The sequence below is a fragment of the Rousettus aegyptiacus genome, unplaced genomic scaffold (assembly GCF_014176215.1).
Source record: "Rousettus aegyptiacus isolate mRouAeg1 unplaced genomic scaffold, mRouAeg1.p scaffold_m13_p_2, whole genome shotgun sequence".
Classification (NCBI taxonomy): domain Eukaryota; kingdom Metazoa; phylum Chordata; class Mammalia; order Chiroptera; family Pteropodidae; genus Rousettus; species Rousettus aegyptiacus.
In genome coordinates, this window is record NW_023416295.1 from 100,094,790 (window position 1) to 100,113,049 (window position 18,260).

Consider the following 18,260-nt stretch of genomic DNA (forward strand, 5'->3'; position numbering starts at 1 on the left):
CCTCTGCCTATGGTCCAACATGTGTGGAAAAACTGATACAATTCTGGCAAAGGGGAAAACAAAAACAAAAACAAAAACACTAAAATCATTTGTACCAGGATAATGAGCATTTATCAAGCTAAAGTATTTAGCAAGCTACGGTTTGCATAATTGTGACAAATGAAAGGGTCCCTTCAGAACTGCCTATCTGCATATGAGCAGAGCATCGACTGTGATCAAACAAAGAACACAAAACGGGGTGGCTTTGCTGATGTCTCCCTCAGATCCAAACAGAACAAATGGTGGAAGATTATGCTATATTTTGACCATCAGACTTGCTTTGTATATCAAAAGCATTTTGGTAAAGCTTAGCTCTTAAATCAGAGAAAATGAGCATACTTTGCTGCTATTTTGGTGTGCTAGAAGTATCGGTAAGAAAGTTAAAGAAAACTCCCTGTTGGAAATGTCCCAAGTAGCATGTTCAGATGTTCATGGGCAGTTAGTAAGTGCACAGGTATGAGGCAGGGATGGTGGGAGTGATTATCACACAATATCCACATACAACATAGCAAATTTCTTAGGCACCTACGATCTAGAACCACACCACTTGGGTTCAAATCCTGTTTTTGCCAAGTACTAGAGACTTTGGGCAACTAATTTTTGCTCTGCGCCTTAGTTTCTTCATTTTTTTAAAAAAATATTATTATTTATTATTATTTATGCCTATAGCACCTGGTCTTCCTAAGTGGTCTCCCATCCAAGTACTGACCAGGCCCGACCTAGCTTAGCTTCTGAAATCAGATGGGATTGGGTTTGTTCAAGGTAGCATGGCCATAGATAGGCCTATTTTACTTCTGAACATAGAAGCAAAAATTCTCCTAAACTACATTTAAAAAACAAAAATCGATGCGAGTCCTTTTTCTAACTCTAACAAGTGGTACTTTGAGTAATGTTTTACTACTGTTGCAAAGCAGATACGATTCTTACAATATTTTAATGGGAACTTAAGTACTTAGGAACAGTTAAGTAACACTTCCTCTTTATCTGGAGATATATATATATATATATATATATATCCAGATATATATATTTCTCCTTCTAGTTGAAAATCTTTCACTGAGGAAAAGGAAAGCCAATTTTAATTAACTGGGAAATAGAATCTACAGAATCTACAAGAAATAACCAAACTCATTTTACTCACTGGGCAGCAAAACTAAAATGTATAGCTATCATTTGCAAAAGTTAAAAATACATCCACATAAAACAATATGTAGTTTATAATAATATATGAGAACAAAAAATACATATCTGTTAACCTAAGAAATACAATCAACTCAATCCTCAGCATCTGAAGTCCCCAAAGCAAAAACAAAACAATAAGCAAAAATCAAGGAGAAATTTAAAAATTAGCATAAATAATGAAAGAGAGAAAGAGGGAGGGAAGGCTGGAGAGAGATTGTGTTTGCATTTTCTCTAATTATCATAAATATAATACATGATATATGTAATTATTATGTGAGGAGAAGAAATCAGCAACAAGTGTCTATGGACTGCCTCACAGCCTACAACCGTAAATGGGAATATGAAAGAGTGACTGACTGCATCACCCAGCTCTCTGCCCTCCTGGGGCTTACAGTCTAGTTCTTAGAATGAAATTCTGTTTTACTAGGCAAGAGTAAACTCTGATGACCAAATCAATCACCACTAAATTTTTACATAGAATTGATAAGGAATTTTTATGTAATAACATCAGTTAAAACTTTATTCATATTATCATATTTTAATAAAAACATTATATAATTTGCAAACTGCATTTTTGGTTATCCCAAGCATTCTAGACTCTATTGCTTGTATTCTGAGTGTGTACAACTTATATTCTTTTTTTTAAATTTTTTTTAATTTATTATGATTATTATTATTTATACCTAGAGCATCTAGTCTTCATAGGTGGTCTCCCATCCAAGTACTAACCAGGCGTGACCTTGCTTAGCTTCTGAGATCAGACATTGGGCTTGTTTAGGGTGGCATGGCTGTAGACCATGGACTATGGCTCTACTGGAGTGTGAACTCAGGACTTTCTGCATATAAAGCAGACTTGCTAACCACTACACTATGGAACCACGTTCCTCTTCATTTTTGAAATAGGAAAATCTTTGAGTACCTACCTTTATAGTCTTGTTTTAAGGATGAAATAAAAAAAAAGTCATATAAAGAGTCTGGAACAGTGTCTAACATACAGTAAACACTCAAAAGTTAGCTGTTACTATTATACAGTTTTTGACACCAATTTGTTACACTCTCTCAACCTTGATGTCCTCATTTGTCGAATAGGGAAATGATTTTAGCAATGATACATATAAAAGTATATGTACCACCCAAAATATAACATTACACACTCACTCAATCTAACACATTTTTTTTTCTTATTTCTCTGGGGATAAAAAGGGAAATTGAGTTGGTAGTTCTTTTGCAATAATTTAGGATCCACCTGCAGTCAAAATGGTGGCATACTAGCTTCCTAGAGCTGATGTAACAAATTACCACAAACTAGATGGCTTAAAATCAGAGAAATTTATTCTCTCTCAGTTTTGGAAGTCAGAAGTCCAAAGTCAACATGTCAGCAGGGCCATATTCCCTCTGAAGGCCTTAGGGGAGAATTGTTTCCTGACTCCTCCAGCTTCTGGTGGCTCCTGGTACTCCGTGGTCTATGCCAACACAACTCCAACCTCTACCTCTGTGTTCACATGGCCATCATCCCTATGTGTCTGTCTCCAATCTCTCTTATTTCTCTTATAAGGACAACAGTCATTAGATTTAGGGTCCACCCTAAATCCAGGATGACATCATTCGAAGATCCTAAACTAATCACATCTGTAAAGATCTTATTTTCAAATAAAAAAACATTCTGAGATTTGCCGTGGACATGAATTTGGGGACGACACTAGTCAACCTGTTACAGGGGTGATATTTTCAAATGCCTTCAATTCCTTCTTGTTATTTGCCTTTTTAAAATTTCAACCCATTCATTCAACACATGTTTTGGAAGTACTGACTCTGTATCAGATGTTGGAACATGAAGGTAATTTCTTTAAAGAATTCACAATATTTTGAGAAAGATGCACACTAAACAATGATGTTTTATTCCCAAGTGGTTGGAAAGGGCTCCCTGAAGGAAGAAAAGGTGCAGCTGTTACAAGTTCTTTACTTGTCTACTCCAAGTGCACCTGCCAGATGAAAGTATATAGGGAGAACAGGGGAAATGGCCAGATGGACTATTCTTCCCTCTGGGTTAAATAAAACTAGGCAACTTATTTGGGTGCCCCTCCAACTTGCTTCAGATAGAATTGGACCCAATATTCCAGGCAAATGAATATCAATGTATACCACATTATAACCCTGGATTGTAGCATTTAATTTAAAATAAAGCATTTACCTTGAGTCTTTTATGAGATAAACATGTTTATATAAAATGAGAAAAGTATATTGAAAAAGTATATATTTCTGATTTTTAATTCACTGGAATAATATGTCACTGATTTTAAATTATTCATTTGATTATAGATTGTCATGATACATAGTGACATTTAAGCTCTTTTTATGATTATGTTTCTTCTAAGGGAATTTTTAAAAATAAATCTAATTTCATAAATATAACAGTTTAAAATACTCCCCTACAGCTAAGTGGTAACTGAAACCTAGATGTTAGCTTGTCATTGCACCTCATTTTGTGAGAATAACTTCAGAGGTGCAAGAACACTTATTTTCAGCACTTGGTATGTGACAGATGTGTTATCTCTAGACTTTGTGAAGTTCGCCTCCACCTCCCCCCATCCCACCTAAATTCTTGGTAAATGTAGGTGTTATGTTTTCTATGACAGGTGCTTTGTCCCCAGACAGAAAATCACATGTGCAAGGTGCGTCACAAGGCTTCTGTTATATTTCTACAATAACTGCTTCCATTGGCAGGTGCTGGCTTAGGCTACATTACCCCAAAACCAGGCACTGAAACTATATCGAAAATGCCTTTGCCTTCAAAAAGACCTGGTATCTACTAAAGGATAACTATTCATCTGAGGTCTTTAAACAGAGGAGACTAACCTTGAATGAAATTGTGAAGTAGGTAAACTTTTTCATTACCTACTTACTTCCATTTGCTGTACACTCAATGTTTGAATAGACAATTAAAAATAAAAATTTGCAAAGTGGTCCAATAAGCATCGATATATTTAAAACTTAAGTTAACGTTTTATTGTTTTAAGAATTAGAAAATGGTAAGGAACCAATATGGCTATCCCGGAAAAAAAAAAAAATGCAAGAATGACATCTTATTGCTTACAAGAGCAAGCTGAGTTTTTCGCAATTGTCCTTCAAAGCCTAGTTTTATCTATCCAACCTATACTCATAACTATCTTTAAGATCCCTTTAAAATATAAGCAATATGGACTCTCTCATAAAAAGAATACATACACACAATTTATAAATATTTTCAGTGTTTTTTTTTTTTAGTAGATTCTTATCTCTCTTTCTTAGGGACTAAGCCCATTCTCCTACCATCTTTATACTCAGACTCAACCTGTCTTGGATCTAAATGGATTAAGGGTGGGATGAGAGGTGGGGGGCAGTTACACTTAACCCTTTCCATGCCAGACTAGTTTCTGAATGTCTTCTTCTATGCCCTCACTCTAAGACAGATCCATGGATGCTTCTTATTTTAGGGGTTTGTCTCTCAAGCACTGTGGGAAAATACTATATGGAAACAAGAGCAGGGAGATTCCAAAAATAACAACACAGAAGTTACAAAGCTTAACTCTAAAAAAGCCCTCACTTCCTTGGCCCAGAGTGCAATAGGAGTGTTGTCCTTAAATGACTGTTCTCTGAATTTTTCCTCTCAAGGTGGATCTCTTCTAATTAACTTGTCAATTGGATTCTTTCTCATTTCTAAGGAAAACTCAGAGATTTTTAAAAGTTACCCTGAGTAACTTTATCTCAAATAAGTAATTTGTATTTCTGCATTCCAGTAGACTGGGTGATCCCTATTTAATGGCTCTGGTCCCACCCAAAGTTTTATATTTTCTCGTTTCCCAGAGTTCCCGATATTTTCCATAAGAAATACATGTCATAAATTTCTTACAAAAGAAAACCAACGATTTTTAAGAAACTTGTAAGAACACTAGAAAGGGGAATATCTTTAAGGAAAGTGTTCATTCATTAAAAAAAAAAAAAAAGCACAAAAGCCACAAAACAAAGCTAACCTACTGAAAATGGAAGATTGCAGACTGACAATACAAAAATGGTTAAAAAAGAAAACTGCCCCCTAAAAGCTCATAACTATTTCTCTGTTTTCCTATCTTTTCTATTTTACATTTTTCTCTCACCCAACTTCATTGTGCTGCAAAACGAATGTTTCTTCAGCTTAATGTGATTATTTTGAGTTCTAAAAAAAGATGCTTGCCACTATAAATTACTTACCTTTTTTCATCACTGTTTAAATTCTTTGATTCCATAACTCCTCTACCTAGAATTGCCAGATTTTGTAATAAAAAAACACGGGGCACACAGTCAAATTTGAGTTTCAGATAAACAAACGAGAATTTTCTAGTATGAGTATGTTTCAAATGTTGCATGGAGTTCATTTATACTTAAAAAAAAATGTTTATCTGATTCTAATTTAACTGGGCATCCTGTATTCCTGTATGTTATTTGGCAACCCTACACTCTATCCCAATCCATCTCTATGAAATAGGTTAGCCCTCAAGTTTAGTGACTGACATTCACAATTTAAAAGAGCATCTTCTTTTTTCTGTAATCCTGGTCATGGAGGGAGATGCTAAAGTCTCAGTAGGAAATCACTTCCTGCTAGGCAGCACTTACTGGCTCCCCTATGGCCCTGACCCTTTCAGCAGGATGGGACATGTCTGCATGGCTAGCCCCGCATAGTACTCATCATGTCTGGAGAATGTTTTCTTCCCCTTTTCTCACTGATTTGAATTTTTGATTTTGTCTTTCAATAAAACAAATCCTCTGAGTCTAGTTTGTCTATCACCTGCCCTCGATCTAGATTTGTCTTTTATTCTGCGACAGAACTAAATGAGAATAATGTTGATAATTATCCAGCAGGGATTCTCCAGGATCTGTGGCAACAGAGCAGGAAAGACTAAAGTCTACAAGTTACACCTGAATTTTAACTTTCTCTGAAAATCAAAGGAGAAAAACAGAGATGGAATAACTGACTCGAATGTCATTTCCATTGTTTCATCTGCTTACAGTCTGGTAAGATCTAGAATGTACAAAGTGAAGCCTGGAGAAATGGGTTTTAGATTAGCTCTTCTCTGAGAGTTGGCTGTTCTGAGCTTCTCAGATACCATACTTGTCAAACGTGTGATTTTTTAGTGCAACACTTTTATAGGTATACTATCATGCCAACTTATACCATTTTGTAATCTAAATATAACTGTAATTGAAATGTTATCACTAATATCTGAAATCAGCAATTTCTAACATAATTTCATATGCAGTTGCTTTAAAATGTGCTTGCAAATGAGCAAAATGTCAGAGCCTGCTTTCAAAGAAAGCTGTCTTCTGGGACAGCACTTATTCTTGCTCATAACTTTAATATGATTACTCCTACAGTAGTAAACTGGTTTCCTACAACATTCTAAAGAGAATGTTATCCACAGAAAAAGCTGTAATGTTTCCAGGCAGTATGGCCATATTTTAGACAGGTAACAGACACTGAAAATTCAATGACACCTGCCTCCTGCATCTATTGTTAAATTAATTAAACAGAGGCCACTAGACTGAGATGATTCTGATAAGTTAGCAGCCTACTTAGCAACCCAAGACCTAAGCCAACAAATGCTTCTAGGTTAAAAAAATCAAAATCTAAGGATAACCAATCACAGACAGCCAACTAGGCTTTTCCCAAACAATGCATAAACTACTGTTACTCAAATAATTTTCTTGCTTTTTTTTCTTCCTTTTCTCTATAAGTTTCCCCTAGCTCTTATAAGTGGAGCACTTCTAACCACATCTGGTTTGGTGCTGCCCAATTCAAATTCAAATGAATTTTTGTTTATATAAAACTCTTAAAATTTTTTTATATATCCCAGGTTATCTTTTAACATCATAAAGAAATCATTTATAGACATGGCATTTGGATGCACAGAAAAATGAGGTAGTCCCCAAGAGCAGACTAAAATAGAAGGAGAGCTGTTTGTAACATTGGTCTGTAAACTCCATCTTTTAGGAGAATGCACAGGGCTCTATATCCCTGAAATGTGGATGTGACCTCTTAGGGGTTCAGGGAGAGTACGGAGAACTTATAAGGAGCTTATGAGCTTGTTCATATCCATGAGTAAATCAGAGTGCATAGCCTTTAGGACAGTCAAAGAGTTCTCAGGCCTGGGATGTGAGGCCTTAAGGACCTTACCTTGTAACCTGATTATGAAATGCACCTAACCGTTGTATCTGCTACTCAGAATGAGTTGCATTGCCTTGAATTAGTTCTAACTTAGGCCTGGCTGGGAACGGATCTGTACTGTGTTAATACTGTCTGCTAGTTCTGATGATCTCATTGCTTTGTTAATTAAATTTTTAGTTTATTTTAATCTCCCTTTAATAGTTCACGTTTGTCAGTGGGGAAGAGGAAGTGGCACCTCAGGGAACAGTGTGTGCCCCAAAGGTAGTTCAGCAGTCTTCCTTCCTGTGCTCTAAATTATATCCTCTTGCCTGGCCTATCAGAGAACCCAAAGACACAGGTTAAAAATACTTTTCCAGGTAATTTAGGAAGGCCATAAGCTAAATTACTCTTCTGGGGAAAAAATGCAAATAGCCCGAAGCCTCTGAAAATTGAGAAAAAAAGAGCCCCAGAGGCTACTTATAGACTAAAGGTGAGGTCTCCATCAAGTGCCATTATGCCGACTGTTTTTCTCTTTCTGCCTCTTTATCCCTCCCTCATACTTCAGTTTCACTTAGGAATTATCTCTTTGGCCATTTTTCTATTTGTCTGTACATGGTTTGTATATATGATGCATATATGTTAAATTGTTTTTTTGTGTGTGTTGTCTATCATATTGAGATATAACACTAGCTCCCTGTTTGATCTCTTCAGGGAGAGTACAGACTCTGAAAGGAAACTTTTTTAGGTGATCATTTACTAGTCACCCATTCTTGCTACTTTGTCTATATAATAATGTCAATGCAGGATATGTTCCCCTGAACGCTGGGTCTTCTAGTGAATGGGAAACTCGAAAGATGTCAGCTCTCTCTATTCATTCTGTCTAGGCCAATCCATTCAAAATATCAACTAATTAAACTTAAATTTTTTTTTTTTTTTTTTGCCTAGTTGTCATTAATCTTTTTATTTTGTTCATTGTGGGTTTTGGTGACCAGAAATTTTAAGTGTTCATGCAGTCAAATCTATATTTCTTATTAGTATGTATTACCACATGAGAGTTTCTTGCACTTTCTGCCTTAAAACAATCCATTATATAGATTTAAAAATATGTAACTAAGAATAAAAACAGCTTAAATGGTATAATAGCTAGGACCAGGGCATTGTTTCATGGTGTTCAGCAGTATGACGTTGGAGTAACAGAATCAGGAACATGCTCGTCTGATCTCTACCATATACCGGCTATGCACACATGATGCTCTGTGGGTAACTCTAAGAATGCTTTTTTTTTCCTTTTTCCCTTTGTTTCCCGAAAAAGTCAGTCTTGCAGACATTAAATGAAGCTGAGCAAGGCAGACATGCACTTTAGGGCAGGGTGTGGAGGATAGGAGTGCTGACCTACTCCAGAGGGTGACAGAGCTTAAACGGAGTGAGGAGGGCATATATATTTGCCTTCACTTAATACATATAATTGTTAGCTCAAAGTCCACACATGGGGGATAATATTGCATATTATTATCAAAAACTTAATTATTTAACAAGAAGTCTTTATTATTTAAGATTCTATTGGTTGCAAGGGATAATAAGTTAAACTAGCTTAAGCAAAAACAAACAAACAAACAAAAAAAAAAAAAACAAAATAAAATAACTTACTGGAAAGCTTCTGGGGTCTCCCACAGAATCTAGTGGATAACCAAGTCACAAGAGGAGCCAGAGTGCAGGAGTGCAGTAGAGCCCTTTGGAATAGCTCATATAAGGAGCTTAAATGCCACCAGGACATTCTCTATGCCTTTCACCTCCGTTTTTCTTTGTACTCCCTCTCTCTCATTCTCTCTCTTGAACGGTTCTCTTTACAGAGTTGGAGAAAAAAATGGCTGCCAATAATTTCAAGATTACATGGATAAAGCACATACTCATAATAAATACAATATATACAGAAAAGAGACCACCTTGATTTCTAGTGTTTCCAGATCCAAAAATTTCATTGAACTGACTCATTGAGCAAGCTTACGCACCTGGTCATGGCTGCTCCTGCAGCCGTAGACAAAGTGGGAGTATAGGAAATGAAGGAGTCTTTGAGAGGTTTCCCAGAATGAGGATGCTGTGTAGATAACCCCTAAGTATCTAGTATGTAGACATTCTTACTTATCTCTATCTCTTAGGGTACAGGTGATCAGTTCTGCTTTAAAGTTATTCTGACTTAACACTGTGCTCTACAAATGACTCTACACTAAACTCCAATGGCGAATTCAGGAAAAGAACAATGTTTATAAGAAGTGAGAATTTCATGGTTAATATGTTGCTTTCTGTGTTTCCTGAGGTCTATAACAGATTTTCAGTGTAAGGGTATTTTTAATGAATAAATTCTATCAGTTACTGTCCATTTCCTTATAATAACCACTTAAACACTGGACATCACTAATCTTAATATTCAATAATCTGATGAGCAATAAATGGCATATTGTTTTGTTTGGCATTTTACTGACTGCTAATACGACTGCATACCTTCTGCTTTACTTATTATCCACTTTCCTTTGTTTTCTAATAAATTGCCTGTTTTATATATATTGCCTATTTTCTCTTGTTCACTTTTTTCAATTTGTAGGCATTCTTCATGTGACAATATTTAATTTATTACATATTAATTTTTATTCACTATATATTTAATATTAATATTAATCTCTTGTTCACTACATGTGTCACCATTTTTTAAAATTATTATTTGTGCAAGCTTTGTTTATGATGCTTTTAATACAGAAACATTTTTTTTTTGGTCAGATGTGTTAATCTTTTCTTTTACAGTTGCTTATCTTCGTGAATTACTTAAGAGAGTTTTTCCACCTATTTCCACTCTTGGGGGTCTAAACATTACCAACTTCTTTTGGTTTTTAATTTAACAATGTAGTCTAAGTAATTTTATTTTTTATATGATGTAGCAGTCTAACTTTCTTTCAGCTGGAAAACCAGTATTCAGGACTATATAAAATACATAAATCCCACTTCCCCAAACATGCCTCTCAGAAGAGTACATATTTGATGTTAACCTTAGAGTTTTTCTTATGTGTATATAATCTTTTGATACTTGTATGTGTGTGTGTATGTGTGCTAACATGTATATACACATATACATACCCAAATAAGTGAACAGTATATGTATAGCATACTCTGTTTTTATTTTTTTTCTTCTTTAGTTTGCTGGCTTTGCTTAAAATGATGGGCAGGAATTCCAAACCAGTAGTATATGGCTCTACTTCATTCTTTGAAAGGGCATAATAGCATGCTATCTTGAGAAGTGAAAAAACTGACTCATAAGGCATACCCAATTGACAGTTCCCAGCTGAGGAAAAACCCAGGGTAAAATTTTCAGCTGCCCCAGCTCTCCAAGTCCTGCTCTGAATGGTGAGCTCAAATCTCTGAAGTTTCTTTACTCAGCTTTCTTAGGAGAATGTCTCAATATCTTCCTCTGTCTTCAAAAAGGGCAGCCTTCTACTGAGCCACCTTCAGTTAGTCACCTCCATAGCCTCTCATCATTCTCAGCTAGTTTTCTTCTTAACGAGTTGCAGATCTGGCTTCGCCATTTAATATTCTGCACTAAAAGAGAGCATTTAAAGCATGATTATTCTACTGCCGACACTTTTGGTACTTTTTAATCTATGGTGGGTTTGGGGATGATATAGTTAAAAATAACTGAACACTCCTGCAATATTTATTGACCTCTCGTCAATCTTTGATTCCATAGACAAGTACCACTTAGGCAAGTCATATGATTTTGATATTGATTCAAGGTTTTTAATCTTCCCTCAGAGCTTTTACTGCCACAGAATCTCAATCAGGGTTCTTCAAATATATATATTGATGCCACTATTTACCAAGTACTGTGTTAAGTGTTGTGGATATAATGATGAGCAAAATAGCCACAGTCCTGGGTAGTTACAAATGTCTTTGAGAAATTTTAGTCCTAGATGTGATTCAAAGCATTATTTGAACACAGATCTCCTTTGAAGCAAGTATCCAAATATTTAAGGCAGATTTAGCCTTCCTTATGTCCTCTTTCCATATAAACAAACTCAGCATCTTTCTTATCTAGAAAGAAATGTATTTTCTGTCTAGATAGAAATATCTCTCTGTCTAAAATATCTTCTCTATCTATAAGAAAAAGTACTTTATGCCATAGGCACCACCATAGCACTTTCGAACAATTTTTGTCTGTTTAACAAAATGAACATTTTTTCTATGGATTAAACATTATTTCAAGAAATATTCAAGAAATATTTATTGAACCCCTATTATATGTTACATAAACAGATTTAGGATCTAGACTCAGAGGTTTTTTGCATGTCTGCCTTGGACCCCTTTAGCAGTCTAAAGTCTATAAATTCCTCCTCAGAATAACTTTTTTTCTGACAATGCTATTCATAGTCATGGTGCCATTTTTGTTGTTTAGAACAATATTTTTATAAATGCATAAATTAAAATATATTGATTATAAAGAAAAATAATTGACCTATATTTTGATTAACATTGTTAATTTATTTTTACAAGCCCTGGTGTTAATTGAAATTTTTAAATTTTTAAAAAAAATCTCCATTAATTCTAATGTAAAATTTATTATGCATTTCATTACATCTTAACCTAAGACACCCAAATGACTTTCAAGTATTTTAAAAATATGTGTGTAGACTGTCATAAAGAATAAAAAGCATTTATTTGAGCAAAAGGAGCTACAGGCTGGGAGACACAGATTCAGGTAGCAACTTAAATTGTGTTCCACGGAAACAAAGGGGAAGCTACCTTTTATAGCGAAAGTTCCCTCCCAGGTTCCCAATTAGGTCCATTTTGTGTAAATGAGTTAGTTATCTAAATTGTGCAATTCTAAATGGTCGAGATAGATGTAAACACGGATAGAATTTTTGTGTGATTCTGGTTGGATGGTGCAGATCTCAAGCCATTGGTAGAAACAGAAACAAGGGTTTCCCTGGAGTGGTTGACAGCATAAACAAGCAGGGTGTGGTGTGGGAAACTGAGTGTTCAGTCTAACTTTCTTCCCAGTGTTCGGAGTCCGCGAGGAGCCCCTGTCAGCAAATGGCCACTAGGCTCCTATTTGCAAAATTTGGTACTCAGTTGGCTGAAGGGAGTCTATTTCAGCAGATAAATTTTTTCCTGGGGTTCACATCAAATGAGTCATTTTAACAGGGTCCAAAGTGTGTTTGCGTGTATGAATATATACCTGAATATATGAATATATATATTCACACCCATATATAATAAAAGTTTGTATGGCAATAATAAAGAATCCGAAAGTAAGCAAACAAAGTAATCCAATGAAGGTTTATAATACCCACCAAAGGAGGAAAAGATGACTTGATAGTGATATACACGTTACCATTGGGTGCGGTATAAATCCATCATTGCCCCAGTTATGGGGCAAAGTTATCTGTGTGTGTGTCAGAGACGGTTCTGTCCTTTTCGCCAATGCAGTAAAAAATTACAGATAAGCAAACTTTAGGAAAAGTAAGATTTATTGAAGTATGTTTCAAGAGAGAAATGGGCTAAACCAGAGAGGGCCATAGTCTCATAGAGGCGGGGAGATCTGTCTTATATCTGGGCCTTGATGGGAGGTTACAAGGATGGTGCTAGGTGATTGGCATGTGAGGTCATCTTGATTGACAATTGGCTGTTATATAACCTATTGCCAACAGTGTATGTCCTTACCCAGAATTCAGTCTGGTATAATTAGATTCATGAACTTCTGGGCATATGTATGATATTATAATGATGGTATAATGAGGCTAAGGTGAAAAAAAGTTCAGAGTACTCCTTACTCCATAAGCATTTGTTGCCAGCCTAAACTGGTTGCTGTATTGTGGTCATTTATTTTCTTGTACTCTAGGATGTAGAGGTATTGTTATCTGAAAAATGTATTGTTTTTTTCTTTTTTTCTGGGCGGTCCTAGGGGTGGCTTTTGGGTTGGACTATTATTACTGTTATTCCTATGGTTTCCGAGCTGGGCCTCCACTTCCATCTCTCATAGCTACTTAACTGCCTCACATCTACACAGAGAAGGGGAGAGGGTGTTTGGCATTGGAAAGCTTGTTATTTTTTCTACAAATTTTTTTTTGCAGATTTTTCAATCTTTTGGGAGAGTTTATTGAGGTCAAATTTTGCTTAAAATAAGCTTAAATTTTTATCTCTAGGGCCAAAATAAAAGCAAAATGAAAACAATTCAATCTAAATGGAGATGGTGCAAGCACGCAACAGACCTAAGGGTCGTAAAAAGTGAAGATGCTATCTATGTCTTCATTCCTTGCTTGGTGTCCACAGGCAAAGCAAACAGGTTTGGGTTCATTTAAAGAGGACATCCAATTGAAATTTGTTTCTTATGATACTTTGACTACAAAACTCTGTTGGATGAATTGGTGAGTGTATCCTTGCCTGAAATCATAATACTGACACAATTTCTCATGATATATGTATTTAGTGTGTTTTGGGTAAACGTCTTCTTTATACTGAGAATAAAAAGAAGTTTCCTAAGAGTGTTATGACTTTTAACAATTAAATTCTGAAAAGCCATTAATTGAACATTTATTTTGTGAAGTACATCTGTTATTAGTATATTATTCTATAGACAAAACTTGAGGAGCCATAGATTTAACTAAGGGTAAAACAAACAAAAATAGACACAAATTTCTGCCTCTAAGGAGCTTATATTCTTCACAATCTACGTGGATGATAATTCTGTTCACAGGGTCAATTTGATTTATCACAACGCAGTCCTCAAAATCAAAGCCTCAGGGGAGTATAGTTAACCCATTAAAGGTTTGTTTGCTTGTATGGTTACCATATCCTCCAAAATCTATCACGATCATCTCTTCGATGTTACTTGCTATATAGCTCAGTAACAAGCAAGTATTGGCCAAGGATTAAAGCCATTACCTCCTGTTTTTGTAAATAAAGTTTTAAACAGCCATGTTCATATTGTCTATGACTGCTTCTGCACCACAATAGCAGAGTTGAATAATTGTGACAAACATCCTCCAGCCCGCGAAGTCAAAAATATCCAGTATGTGGCTCTTTATAAAAAATGTTTGCCTATCCCTGACCCAGATTTCTGGGGCTTCAAGTATAGTATTATTGAACATTTGTGCAGATCTAAAAAAGCTTCCTAAAGGTAGTGACTTGGTTACAAATATTCTTATAGCTGTCCTATCAAACAAATAAAGGATGGAACTTCATAGGAATGGATCTTCACCTTCTAATTGTCATGATAATATCAAAATACCCATTGCCCTGGCGTTTAGGGGGTTAACGCTTAGTGTGCAAATCTGTCCTGTCACTCCCTGGCTTAAAACTCTTGGGTGACTTCCTCCTTATTCTTTGGATACAATTAACGTCTTGAATGCAATTTACAAGGTGCCTCAGGCTCTGGCCTCACATACTTTTCCATACTTGGGTCTCTTTATTCTCCCTACTGGAACTACAGGGTTTTGCTTTGGGCAAGTCTATATCCATCCCCTTTATAAATTGTTTTTAGTCTGGAAAGCAACTCTTTCTCATCCCTTAGGCTCCATCTAGGTTAACTCATCTACTCTTACTCAGATTTCTGACTAAAGACCACTACCGCAGGAAAAATTTCTCTGAATGTCCCTTTCTCCTATCATTTAGGTTAGACTTTTATAGCTCTTGTATTTTTTTTTCCACAGCAATTTACAGAATGGCAAATATGTACTTACTGATGCTGCTTACTACATTTTGGTCTTCCTACCAGATTCTATAAGGCATGGGACAGGCTATTCTGTTTGTGAATATATCTTTGATGCTTAGCCTTATTAGTCAAATTCATGGAACAAATTTATGAACACCATAGAACACTTACACATCAGACATTTAGGAGTGAAGTTGTTTTCAGCTCTTATTGAGACAAATGAAGACTACGTTACCTGAAGCATACGTCCCTGCATATTTTATTAAACTATATAAAATCATTCTAGATTATAAATTGATAGAATTATCAGAGTTTAATGCTAATAAATGTTTTTTCCTTTTAATGGTGTCCCTTTTTTTGGTTTGTTTGTTTCTGTTAGCAAAAGTAATATACTTTATTGTGTTTCTTTTACTCCTGAATGCCAGGAAGCTCAAAAGCATATTTATTACTTATTTACAGTAATAGTCTCCAAACCCAACTCCTGGTAAAAATTCTTCCTAACTTTATTTGCATAGCTCGTTAGGCTTTTTATTTATTTATTTTTAAATCTATTAAATATTTGCTTCATGTCAAGTTGCCTCAATTTTGTATAATTATATTTTTATCCTGTTTAAGACTCATAACTTTTCTCATCGGAATAAGTCCAGAAAAGATACATAAATAGCACCTGTTGGGCCATATCTGAACACTACTTCAGAATAGAAGCTACAACCAGATTCAGGAGATTCTAAGCATCCTGATTGAAATTATATGATTGCCTTGGGCATGAGGAAAGAGGAGTTGGGAAGGAGCAATGACCTTGAAGTCAATTTTTTGTTGTTGTTAAGTTTATCGGGGTAACATTGGTCAGTCAATACAATCATATAATTTTCAGCTGTACATTATAATTTGACATCTATATATTCAATTGTATGATTACCACCTAAGTCCAGTTTCCTTCAGCTACCATATATTTGATCCCCTTTACCCACTTCATTCTCCCTCAACTTCCCTATGAAGTCAAATTTTTTTAAAGCCAGCAGAATAAACTGGATTAGGTTATCCACCGCTCATGAAATTTGAACAGCATAATACACTGAGGCAGCAACTAGGCAAAACTTGGCTTCCTGTACTATAAATTCAGGGCACAGCCTTACATGTGTATCCAGTTCAAAAACTAAGACCTCCTAGGTCGCTTCTTGCTTTTCTGGTAGGGTTGGTTTTTAAGTTACTCCTCCTGACTCCATAAGTATAGCCAAGCAGGGGGAGGAGGTGACTTAAAGAGCTCATCCATTTGGGAGGTGGGAGGACTTAATCATAAGTTTGCACTTTCTTCGGATGATTAAACAATGAGTGTTTATGAAATCAAGTAAAATGTTTTTTCCCCTTAAGAGTTTTCTTTTCAAAGACTTCTCTGTGCTCTCTGGCTAATTTAAAAAGAGCCCCATAGGGTGCTTATTTTTTTACACACATATTGCCAGAGTAGTTCCTGTTTTGGTTCAAATGTGCTTCTTTTTTAAGTTAGATGAAAGAGAACTTTCTTTAAAAAGGATTTGTCTGCTGATCTTGTTTGTTAAACTGAGCCTAAATAAAGCTCCTGTTAAGAGTTTAACTATTTAGCTAAATCCTCTAGGCTAAATTAACTGGCAGATTTCATCTTTAGTTGGACTACGTCACTAGAAAGCTCTTAGTACCCTCTTTCCAACCTGAAATTTCTGCCTCCCTTGAGAATTCCTTTGAAGTGAATGTCTTGAGGAAAGAGCCTTTTCTTTCAATTGAGTTGACTTAGTCCTCATATAGTTTCATGTTAGGGTATAGAGTGTGTGGAATATGCTAGATATCAAAAGTGAGCAAGTGATTGATTCTATAGTAGGCGATAGACTTGCAGAGCAGTGTTCAGGTCAAGCTATGGAGAATGACATGCTGAAGGCTTTAGAGGTAGCAGAAAAAGGTCTCAAGGAAAAGGGTCATGGAAAGAGGCAGTAGATATAGCCCTAAACATTGGCCTCTGTTTATAGTAGGCATGCAACTACAAAATTAAGCTTCCTTAATATGGAGTTTCTCTTAGGAGGAAATTCTGGGACAACACAACAAAAAATAATAATAATAACAATAACAATAACAATAATAATAATAAATTCTTGATACATGCGATTGTGGAAGAACCTCAAAAACATTATGCTAAGTGGTAGCAGACACAAGAGACCACATATTGTATAATTTCATTTATATAAATGCCCAGAATAGACAAATCTACAAACTTATAGAGACAGAAAGTAGAACAGTAGTTTCCTGGGGCTGGGAGAGCTGGAAGTGAGATTAGGATTTTATTGGAGGTAATGAAAATATTCTGAAATTGGTTATGGTGGTGGCTGTACAGCTCCATAAATTAACTCAAAATTATTGAATTTTACACTTGAAATGGTTGAATTTTATGATATGCAAAATATATTTCAATAAAGCTCCTTTTAAAAAGGCAAGATGATTATCTGTTAGAAGGGAGTAAGAATAGAACTTTGGAGTATTAAGATGGCAGTCCTCTTAAGACAGTCACTATCATCTAAATATTGGACAGACAGCTTTGTTTCTTCAAGAAAGAAAACCATGAAAAGAACAGCTTCTTGAGTGTTTTGATGCTGTATCCTCACTACCATTTCACTGGTTGAAATCAACTTGTACAATAACCAGTAGGGTCAGATGTCAAAAAGAATGTGAGTTTGTAGGCCAGCATCAAAGTCAAAATTCAAATTGGTTTTCAGAAGATGAGAATGTTTCCTACATTTTGCTTAATGAAAAGATCTTTAAAAGAATCTTCTAAAATAAACAAACAAAACAAAAACAAACTCATAGATACAGAGAATATTTTGATGGTTGCCAGATGGGAGGGGGTTTGGGGGGGGGGTGAGTAAAAAAGGGGAAGGGATTAAGAAGCACAAATTGGTAGTTAGGAAATAGTTATGGAGATGTAAAGTATAGCATAAGGAATACAGTTGATGATATTCTAATAACTCTGAATGGTGTCAGATGAGTACTAGATTTATTAGTGTGATCACTTTGCAAGTTATATAAATATCTAATCACTATATTATATACCTGAAACTGGAATAAAAGATGCCAACTGTAATTGAAAAATTAAAAAATATTAAAAAATGAATCGTCTGCTAAAATATGCAAATATGGAATGAACTAATGTTAATAAAGGATGCT

General features: G+C 35.4%; 1 pseudogene; it reads right to left on the bottom strand.

Annotated features, from left to right (window-relative positions):
• Positions 1-699: 699 nt before the first annotated feature.
• LOC118614773 lies at positions 700-818 on the bottom strand (annotated as a pseudogene).
• Positions 819-18,260: the final 17,442 nt, after the last annotated feature.